Source organism: Astatotilapia calliptera, chromosome 10, assembly GCF_900246225.1.
Source record: "Astatotilapia calliptera chromosome 10, fAstCal1.2, whole genome shotgun sequence".
In the NCBI taxonomy this organism is placed as follows: Eukaryota; Metazoa; Chordata; class Actinopteri; order Cichliformes; family Cichlidae; genus Astatotilapia; species Astatotilapia calliptera.
In genome coordinates, this window is record NC_039311.1 from 28,047,214 (window position 1) to 28,057,472 (window position 10,259).

General features: G+C 39.2%; 1 protein-coding gene across 1 annotated transcript in view; it reads right to left on the reverse strand.

Moving 5' to 3' along the window:
• doc2b (double C2-like domains, beta) overlaps positions 1-411 on the reverse strand; it is a 193,814-nt gene extending 193,403 nt beyond the window's left edge. Inside the window, exon 1 of the mRNA XM_026183041.1 lies at positions 315-411. The gene's annotated coding sequence lies outside the window, so the exon portion shown is untranslated. The remainder of the gene's footprint in view (positions 1-314) is intronic.
• Between the last annotated feature and the right edge of the window lie 9,848 nt (positions 412-10,259).

Consider the following 10,259-nt stretch of genomic DNA (forward strand, 5'->3'; position numbering starts at 1 on the left):
ATAACAGAAAATCATTCTGGCTGCAGATTTACTCCAGCCTCTGCAGCTCAGCCTTCACCCATTCACAAACAAAACAAACATTCCTGCAGTGAACAGATGATGTAGCACCCTCTTGTGTCAGTCGTGAGTAACTAAATGTAGCTTTGGGGTTCAGAGGCCGGTCCTTTGCATTCGTTAACTGTATTAATTTCACATGATTATTTGACACAGGTGCTGCACATCAATTATTTGTTCAGTTCTACAGGAAAATGCCTCCTTTATGTGTCATCAACGATGCTCGACAACAATGCCTTCAAAGAGATTTCATTCCTCACCTCATTTTGCGCCGTCTGAACAGGTGTCCTCGATTATGTCCTTCCTCTAATAAAAAAGCAGAGTATCCCCGCAGGATATGTGCCAAAGATCTCCTCACTATCAGAACCAAAGCAGTTCAGATAAACAGTGATTATCAGCTCAAGAGGATTATCTTAGTTTAATTCAGCAAACAAGAATGTAAGATTTAAATAAAAGTCTAGGCTTTGGCCATAATTTGGTCATTTCCCACAACAGATTTGCTATTTTCACTATTTTATCATCGTTACAAACAGATTGCATGTACCGTAATTGTCGGGCTATAAGCCGCTACTTTTTGCACAAGCTTTGAACCCTGCGGCTTTTAGTCAGGTGCGGCTTTTCTATAGATTGTCCATGATTTTTGTGATATCATAAGACGATTTGTTTTGTTTGTTCCGCTGTTGTACGGCACTACGTTGCCTGGCGGAAGGATCGGGGTTCAAGAGTGGTATGTTGGTCACATGTCCATCCGCCAGGCAACATAGAAGCTGAGAGTGGATGACGAAGCCATCCTGAGCCTGTTCGTATCCGACACTGGAGAAGAGGACTTTGGTGGTTTTAGTGCGCAGGAAGATGGTGGTGAATGACTGACTTTTCTTCTTGTTAAAGCCGTGTCACTGCACCTGAGCCTAAAAGGTAGTCTGAATCTATTTTTCTGGTGTGCTGTAGGTTACTGTTATGTACTACATTTGTTACTCATTTATGAAGCACAGCACATGTGCAAATATGTACCCATAACTTGATTTTCAAAATATTAATAAAAGGGGTGTGTCTCCAAACAGCCATCTCTTTCCTGACAATTCGCTTTGTGCATATTCTCTTACATATGATAAGTCAATATTGAAACACCTGCGGCTTTTGGTCAGGTGCGGCTAATGTATGTACAAAACAGGATTTTCCCCTGATTTTAGCTTGTGCGGCTAATATTCAGGTGCGCTTTGTAGTCCGGGAAATACGGTAATTGCCAACTTTAACATATTCGACTGTAAACTGACAGCGAACTGATTCAGTCTTATTGCTGTTCTTGATTCACCAAAGTCACACAAGTGGTTGCAGACTCGGTCCCCTCTTCGAGCCGACCAAACGTAAGGAGATTTTAAGTACGCTAGTAATTGCTAGTAATTTTTGGTTATGCCACAGGCTCCAACCACTGTTTTCCCCTGCAGCATCACCTTGATACCCTTTAAGCAGTCATTTAAACCTTACTCAGTGTTTTACATTTCATTATGAAGTCCCGTGGTGCTTTGAAATAACCGTTTGCTCAGCTCCTGATATTGAATAGCACGAAGCATTAATGAGTGGCAGCATCCAAGGAGAGCTTTAGAATTTAAATTGAAGGCACTCGCTGGCATCCAGCAGACACCGTAAATATCACTAAATTATGAAGCAGTTCATTGATACTCTGAGAGATTGGCTGGTGTACACAGTGGAGACAGGCATTTCTCTCAGGAGACAAAAACCAACCTGAAGCAGAGTCAGTATTGGATTTCCATTCATTAGGTTGCCAGAAACACAACTCCAATAAAGGCTAATGTTTTTCTAAAAGTTGCTTATAGCTAATGAATTCAACACAGTTATTTAGAAAGTGATATGTCACAAGTTATTTCTGCTGCCTCCAAATTTCCACCTTAAAGAGCAGACAAGTGAATTATTATTATTATTATATCATTTATTTATGAGTGACTTATGTATGTATGTATGTATATATATATATATATATATATATATATATATATTGTACTATTCTTAGTTAGTGTATTGTCTGTCTTGTCTTAATGTTGGTTTAAAATGGAGCACTGTAACAAAAAATAATTTCCCCCAGGGATCAATAAAGTATTCTGATTCTGATTTACTTTTCTACAACTTGTTTAAAAGCACCATTTAAATATGAAAGACGTTTTTCTAGCATCAATCAATGCCGGCACTCACAGCCACTCCAGCATGCGGGGTCGATAACTCAAAAGAGGTCCGCTAGAGCATTCGGAGTAAAGGAATGTAATTTAACTTGGTGGCTCTCTTGAGACAAGTAGAAAAGGCAGCTAGGAGCATCACAGTCGGGCGCTGCTGAATGGATTAACCGAGAGTTCACTGATTAGCGACTGGCTCCTGTGGGAAAGACAGAAAATGTGAGTGGGACGCATGAAGATGAAGTCAAAATATTTTGGAAAAGAGCATCCACTAGAGCTGACACCACTTTCACCCAGAATCTGAGCACATGATCAAAGCGGAGATGCATGGCGCTAACAGCTGATGTGGACAGTCTCTGGTACCTGTCCTGGAATAGCGTCAGTGCCTGCAGCTTTATGAGGGCCTCGTTTAACGAACTACCACTGAGCAGTAGGTCATCTGGTGTTAGAGTAAGTCTGATGCAGGGGAGGTGTTTGAGTCCTCAAAGAGCATCAGGAAGAAATCAGGTCCCTTTAAGTGATGACGTGATGAATCCTGCTTCCGGGCCCAAACTACCCTGCGTTTAATAAGGCTTTTGTGTTTTTAACATGTTTTAATGCTTTGTATCTTGTTCTATTTAATCTCAAAGAGCCCCTAAAAACAGTCAGTGATCACTGTCGGCCTCTCTCAGTTTTAATTACCGCTATTCATTTTAAAGCTCAGTTTTTAAAACCTTACATGTAACTACAGCCCAGCTCATGCAGCAGTATATTAATGACTAACCTCGTATTGTGGATGGATTATCTCAGTTGTTCTCCTGACTGAAGTTTGGTCTGTTTACAGCATCCTGCCATGCGATTATATTTGTCCCTAACCATCAGGAACCCTCACATTAAATTTTATCGAGTGGAAAAATCCTCCATCCTCCAGCTTCACTGTGTTTATGTTATGCTAACATAGCTGTGTCGCTAGCGATCACGTAACGCATCATTATATACCAGCTAGCCCAACTTCAGTAACCCTACAAACGTCACTGCTGTTTAGTTTCCTGTCTTCATTTATGTTGGAAGTGACAGCAGAGCTGTACATCTTCATTTGTTTCAGAAATCTCTCAGTCAGAACATGCTATATTATATTTAGATGGAAGCTAGCAAGCTAACGCCATGCTAACTTCAAACTCTGTTAAATTTAATAAGTTCTGTTTTCATGGATGCCTGGATGTTAAACTTAATTTTTACACCTGGAAGATAAAAACTGTCTAAATTCTTTCAACTCTCAGTGATGCTGCAGTGAATGTTTGACTTTGGGACCTGTGCCTTTCTATAAATCCCTTTAGTTGTTGTGGGAGAAGTGTCTCTTAATCTTCTGGGTCTTTGTGGCTTTTGCCCATCTCAAGCCTGCTCGTAGCATCAGTGGACCTAGATGCAGCATCCCTGTCTGTCAGCGAACCTCTGCATTCAGCCAGGGTTTCTGGTTCAACAGATACAGTCTCAGTGGTGGTCTGCTATTCCCTTTAGATAATCTGCCTCCATCTCACCCTTCTACTAGCATCCACCTCCTTCCCACCACTCTGCATTTCCTCCTTCACAAAATCCATGAATCTTCTCTGTGGTCGTCCTCTTTTCCTCCGGCCTGGAAGTTCCACCTTCATGTCCATCATATCCACCATCCCTCCTCTGCACATATCCAAACCCTCTCAGCCTTGCTTCTCTAACTTTGTCTCCAAAATGCTCAACCTGAGCTGTCCCACTGATGTGCTTATGTCTAATACCGTCCATCCTGGTCACTCCCAATGAAAAACTTAACATCTTCAACTCTGCCACCTCCAACTTGGCTTCATTGCTTTTTATCAGTGCTATCATCTCCAACCCAAACATCATAGCAGGTCACTACCATCTTGCAAACCTTCCCTTTCACTCTTGCTGCTCTCCTTCTTCACCTCTTGCTTTCCCAGTCTGTTGCTTGGGATAACAATGATAGCTACTCTAAACATAATACAAGCCTTATCGTATAAATAGCATCCTTTTTAGTGTGTGGATAGTATTCTTTCCCCGTCTTCTGAGTAAAAATCAGTACATTATATTTTACAAGCAACTGAGTTATAAAAGCGCTATACAAATACAGGCCATTTACCATTTACCATCTGAGTTCATTACAAAGTTGAAGCCATGGACGTATTACTTTATATTTCATTCAGTTCTCCGTGATTCATGCTGTTTGCTTTGTTACAAATGCCAGAAACATATTTATGATTTTAAATTATTGTTTGAAATAAATAGAAGCCATTATAATTCGATTACAAGAGATATTAAAAATGTAACACTACTACTCTAATATTTGTGACATCAACCTCTAAAGACAGTAAAATGTCATCATCTAAAACAAGCTGGCTGTCCAATCCTGTCAAAGTCTGAAACGACAGCTGCAAAACCCTGGATGTCTCTTCTTTGCTGTCGGTCTCTGTCTTCTAACATTTTCTTCTGGGAAACTTAACATGAACTAAGTTACTGTAAATCTCTGCATATCTCTGTATGTGCTCGTTAGCTTTGTGTCACATTGCAGCCGAGAAAAACCGTTAACCCTCAGGCTGATGATTTAAGTGTTGTAGGACACATAAACACACAGTTGGCTTCATTTCAGTACCTTTACCATCTGAGTGAAAGATCCAACAATGTAAACATGACTATTTGGATATATAATCTACAACTTCTTAGTAAGCAAACATAGTCCAATTTACACAACAGATGAAATCCAGAGATGGGCAGTAACGCGTTACTGTAATCCGATTACTTTTTTCAAGTAACGAGTAAAGTAAGGGATTACTATTGCAAAAACGGTAATTAGATTACCGTTACTTTCCCGTAGGAACGCTGCGTTACTGCGTTACTAAAACCGTGATTTTCTTGCGAGAGTGTCTCATGACAGTGACGTAAGCGAGTGTGACGTTTGTGACAACAGCTGTGTGCAGATCAACAATGGATCACATATCGAGTACGGGAGAGAGTATGCGTGCAGCGTTTAAAGCGTGGAAGTACTGACCTTACTTTGAGTTTGATTCCATAAAAAGTGACAAAAACATTAGCGTCTGTTGTGCGTGGGAAGAAAACTTCTTTTTACAGCGAAAAAAACCCCTAAACTTCCAAGCAAGCACCAAGTGCGCTACGACGTAATGGGAAATTCACAGAGAAACTCGCGGATTCTTCCACTGACCGCTGCGGCACACCTGCACCAGGGTAAACCTCCGCCTACCCCACTCCTGCTTTACAGGTGAAAATAGAGCAAAAGGACCGCTAGTCTTTGACTTTATTTATTTTCTGCTGTGTTTTACTTGCATCTATTTGAAAGACTGAGTGTAAACACACAAAAAAAATATTTTATGTGCTGGAATGTGCAGAAAATAGGTTTAAATATTAAACAAATTTCTTCCAGCCAGAAAATGTTGCATATAATTAAATTTTTGCTTGATGCATAAAGTTAAAAGATTAAAACTAATAAAACAAGTTTTAAAAAGGGACTTTTCCATTTGATTACATTTTGTATGATGGATTATGTAGAAAAAGTAGAATTGGGCTGAAAGATCTATCGCTTTATCACCTATTCAGGTTGTAAATCGTGTTTTTAAAAAGTAACTAAGTAATTAATTACTTTTGAAAATAAGTAATCAGTAAAGTAACAGGATTACTTTTTGGGGGAAGTAATCAGTAATTAGTTACTGATTACTTTTTTCAAGTAACTTGACCAACACTGATGAAATCAGATGACAAGCAAGAACTAAAAAGCGATGCTTACCTACAATGTAAAAAATGTGTTTTCCTTCCCGTTAGTGCATACGAGGTGAAAATCAGGTGAGCAATGTTTTCCTACATTTTTCAACTGGACGACGGCCATATGAAAAATGCAGTGCACACAATGGATGGCCTGCCATTGGTGCCATTTCCATTTAAATATTTTGGTTACTTGTTACTGAGACTAATGGCAGCTCAAAAAGGCAGAGCTGAGAGGGAGATAAAGCCTTCAGTCCTTTTTTACACACACACTGGACTTTCTGGACTTTGGTTTTGCACAACACTGGTCACTATATTCTTCATTTCCGGTTAATACTTGTACAGCTGCTGTTATTGTGTATATATTTATTTATATTTAGATTTCTTCATACATTCTTATATAGTTCTATATTGTGTATTGTGTATTTTGTTGTACAGTTATTTTATTTTCAACTTTAATTTATATATTTATCTTTATCTTATTCTTTCCAGTTAAATTTACCCTTCATTCTAATTTGTGTTGTACAGTTATTTCATTTTTAACCTTAATTTATATTTTATTCCTTCCTAGTTAAATTTACCCTTTTTAATTTTTCATATTTATTTCCTTTCTTATTCATAGCCTTTTCCTTTTTTGTTTTCTTTAGGTCACGAGCAGTTGTCCAAGCATTTCACTACATATCGTACTGTGTATGACTGTGTACGTGACAAATAAAAATTTGAATTTGAATTTGAATTTAAAATTAGGGGCGCTTTCTGCAGTGACTCACCTTTAAGGAAAACCCCCGCATCATAAATGTTCCTGAGGTCCAAACTGGACTTTTTCTCATGGCCTGAGGGTCAGAACAGCCATAACATAAAAACAAGGAATGAATCAACAGAATTCAGGCATCACACCCTCTCTCTCTATCAGCGCAGCAGCCAATGTCTGCCTGCCTCTCTAAACATAATAGATGCCTGACAAAATGGATTGTCACAAGGAAAGGTGGAGGAGAGAGGCAGAGAATAAGATGGAGCTAAGTGCTAAAAGATAAGTGCCAGTCAGGGAGCAGGTCAGTAAAAAGCACAAGGTAAAACATGCACATGCACACACACAAAGTTATTTCTTTAAGCTTTTGCCACAGATACAGAGCTGTCTTTACATGAGCTAATTCTGTTGTTCTTGTCTGGTCGGTGCATCTGTTTATGTAATGATTGGTGGATCCCATAGCTTAATAGGCTTAATATGTCTTAATTTGTCATCCAAATAACGTTCAAACTGTTGAAAAGTGTGGTCAAAATCAGAGTTAAAGATATTATGTTAATAACACTTATGCTGTATTTTTGGGACCATAAGGCGCACTGGATTATAAGGCACATTAAGCGAAACAAAGCAGTCAGATAAGTCAAACTTTACTCAACTCATTCTTCTTGCTTCCTCCACTTCTGTACCATTGATTCATTAATGCTGAATTCTCTTGCAGCTGCTCTATCCCCATGTTGTTGCAGTATATTAATGACTAACCTCGTATTGTGGATGGATTATCTCAGTTGTTCTCCTGACTGAAGTTTGGTCTGTTTACAGCATCCTGCCATGCGATTGCATTTGTCCCTAACCACCAGAAACCCTAGCGTTAACTTTTATTGAGTGGAAAAAAGTTAGCATTCATCCTCCAGCTTCACTGTGTTTATGTTATGCTAACATAGCTGTGTTGCTAGCGACATAGCGCATCATTATATACCAGCTGTCCAACTTCAGTAACCCTACAAACGTCACTGCTGTTTAGTTTTCTGTTTTCATTTATGTTTGAAGTGATAGCAGAGCTGTACGTTTTAATTTTTTCAGAAATCTCTCAGTCAGAACATGCTATATCATGTTTAGGCGGAAACTAGCGAGCTAACTTCCTGCTAACTTCTAACTCTGTTAAATTTAATAAATTCTGTTTTCATGGATGCCTGGATGTTAAACTTAATTGTTACACCTGGTAAACACTGATTATTTTATTAAAGATGAAAGTTTTTAACTCTCAGTGATGCTGCAGTGTTCGTTTGACTTTGGAACCTGAAGCGGACGGCGTTTTGGACCCAGATTACTCCAGGAGGCTCCTGACTACGGTAGCCGTAATGCTCTGACAATCCATCAAGCAGTGCTGCTTCATAGCTTACCAAAGTCATACTAAAACATTTTTTGACAGATTGTGGTTGTGGTTGTGCTTACAGGTCAGTAAGTACAACCAGAATTTATACAAAAGGCGCACTGTCGATTTTTGAGAAAATTAAAGGATTTTAAGTGCCCCTTGTAGTCCGAAAAATACGGTAATATCTTAATAAAAGGTGTCATTTTCCCATATATAGCTATATATACAGATTTCCTTTCTAACTTAAGTTTAATTCATTTGTCAAAAAGAGAGATAACACACAGCTGAGTGTATCACTCAGCTGTGTGTTATCTCTCTGTGTTTATTCAAGCTTGTTTTCCAAAGTGAATTCTTTTTGGCCAGAAGACAAACTGAGCTGTGACGGTTTAAATAACACATCGGGTTAGTCGATTCGCATGAGGTGAGAGCACCGAGTGGCCACGGGTGGATTTAAACTCCCAGCTTGAATTATTGCTTCAGTGCACCCCTGGGTCCAAAGGTTGAATATAAAACGCAGTGCATAATAAATACTCCATTTACCTCCGAAATTTGACTTCATGTTGCTGAAATACAAACACCTTGGTGACCGTGTTTTCTGTGGGTAATGATGCATACTGGCAGTTTTACTCTGGATGCTGATAGCACACTGTCCCCTCAGTGGAGTTATAAATAATGTCTGAACCTTTTGTTACAGGTAATGAGTTTTCTACAGACTCAGATATGCCTCTGTAAAATGACTTCATTGTGTTTTGTTGTTTAATTGAAGCGACTGGCAGCTTTCTTTCAGGTTTTCCTTTGTATTCACCTGATTATTGAGCAAGAGAGCTTAGGTATGATTCATGCACAATAATGTTCAATGCAAAGATGTTCCAAAATCACGCCAGGCCTCTGATATCTCACATTTGTAACCCCCCTCCCAAAAAAAGAAAAGATGAAAAAGATGGGCACATCCAGTGTTCCACAGGATGGGTGCTGGATCAAAAAGACATCTAGCAGAATTTGAAAACAGATTGATCCTCACACCAAACAACTGCAGGGTGAGGAGTTTATTTGCTGAGCCGCAGAGGAAGAGCAAACCGTCAGTCGATGACTGACTCAAGTTTCACAAGAGCATCATTTTAAAACAACTCTTAAGCCAGATTCACTTCCTAATCTCTTTCTTTCTGCCTTCCGGTGAAGGCACCAATGACACTGGCCCACCATAAATCTGCTCACAACAAAGTTTTGCATCAGCAAAGTCATCACTTCTGAAAAGAGATATTACTGCTGCACTCCAAGGAGCTCCTGCAGCTTCATCTGTACAGCCGGTGTTTTGTCACCGTTTGACTTTGGGGTGAACTTTCCCTTTAAGTTACTAAAAATGCACCGAATGCCTGCAGCTGCTCTGAGAGATGATATGAGAGGGACACCAAAATTACACCACGACCCACAATTTGTATTCACTCTCCCTTCAAGTGTTGATTTTTAGCAATGACATGATGCACCATAAAATTACCAAATAGAGAAAATTCGGCTTTTCCTCGTGAGAATTACCATGTTTCCAGATTTTTGTTAATGTGGCAGAGTGCATCCCTGTCATTCGAGTGGATGACGCCAGCATTTTTATTTGCATACATTATGAACATGATAATTATAGTAGCAGTGTTTAGAATACATGTATGTGTACATGTCGCAAATGGAAGAACAGAGCTTTTCCAGCTCTGTTAACTGTTAACAGCATCAGTTCAGTTCTTTTTGAATATTTGTACTTTGATTTCAAGATCATTTCCTATCATGAAAGAATATTTACCACCTGTTTCAGTCGACACAGTCTCTTGGGTTGGGCTCTGTACACCGCTCAAAAAAAGCTAAAGGAACACTTTGAAAACATATCAGTCTCAATGAGAAAATAAAATGTGCCATATCTATACTGATATGGACTGGGTAATGTGCTGGGAATGAAAGGATGCCAAGTTGTTTGATGGAAGTGAAAATTATCAACCTACACAGGGCTGAATTCAAAAACACCCCAGAAATCACAGTTAAAGACGCTTCAGCAAGCTGGTCCATTTACTGAATTTAATTGCAGCAACTCAAAATGTTACTTAGTAGTTTGTATGACCTCCAAGTTCTTGGATGCATGCCTGACAACATGATGTCATTAGGGCACCCTCCTAAT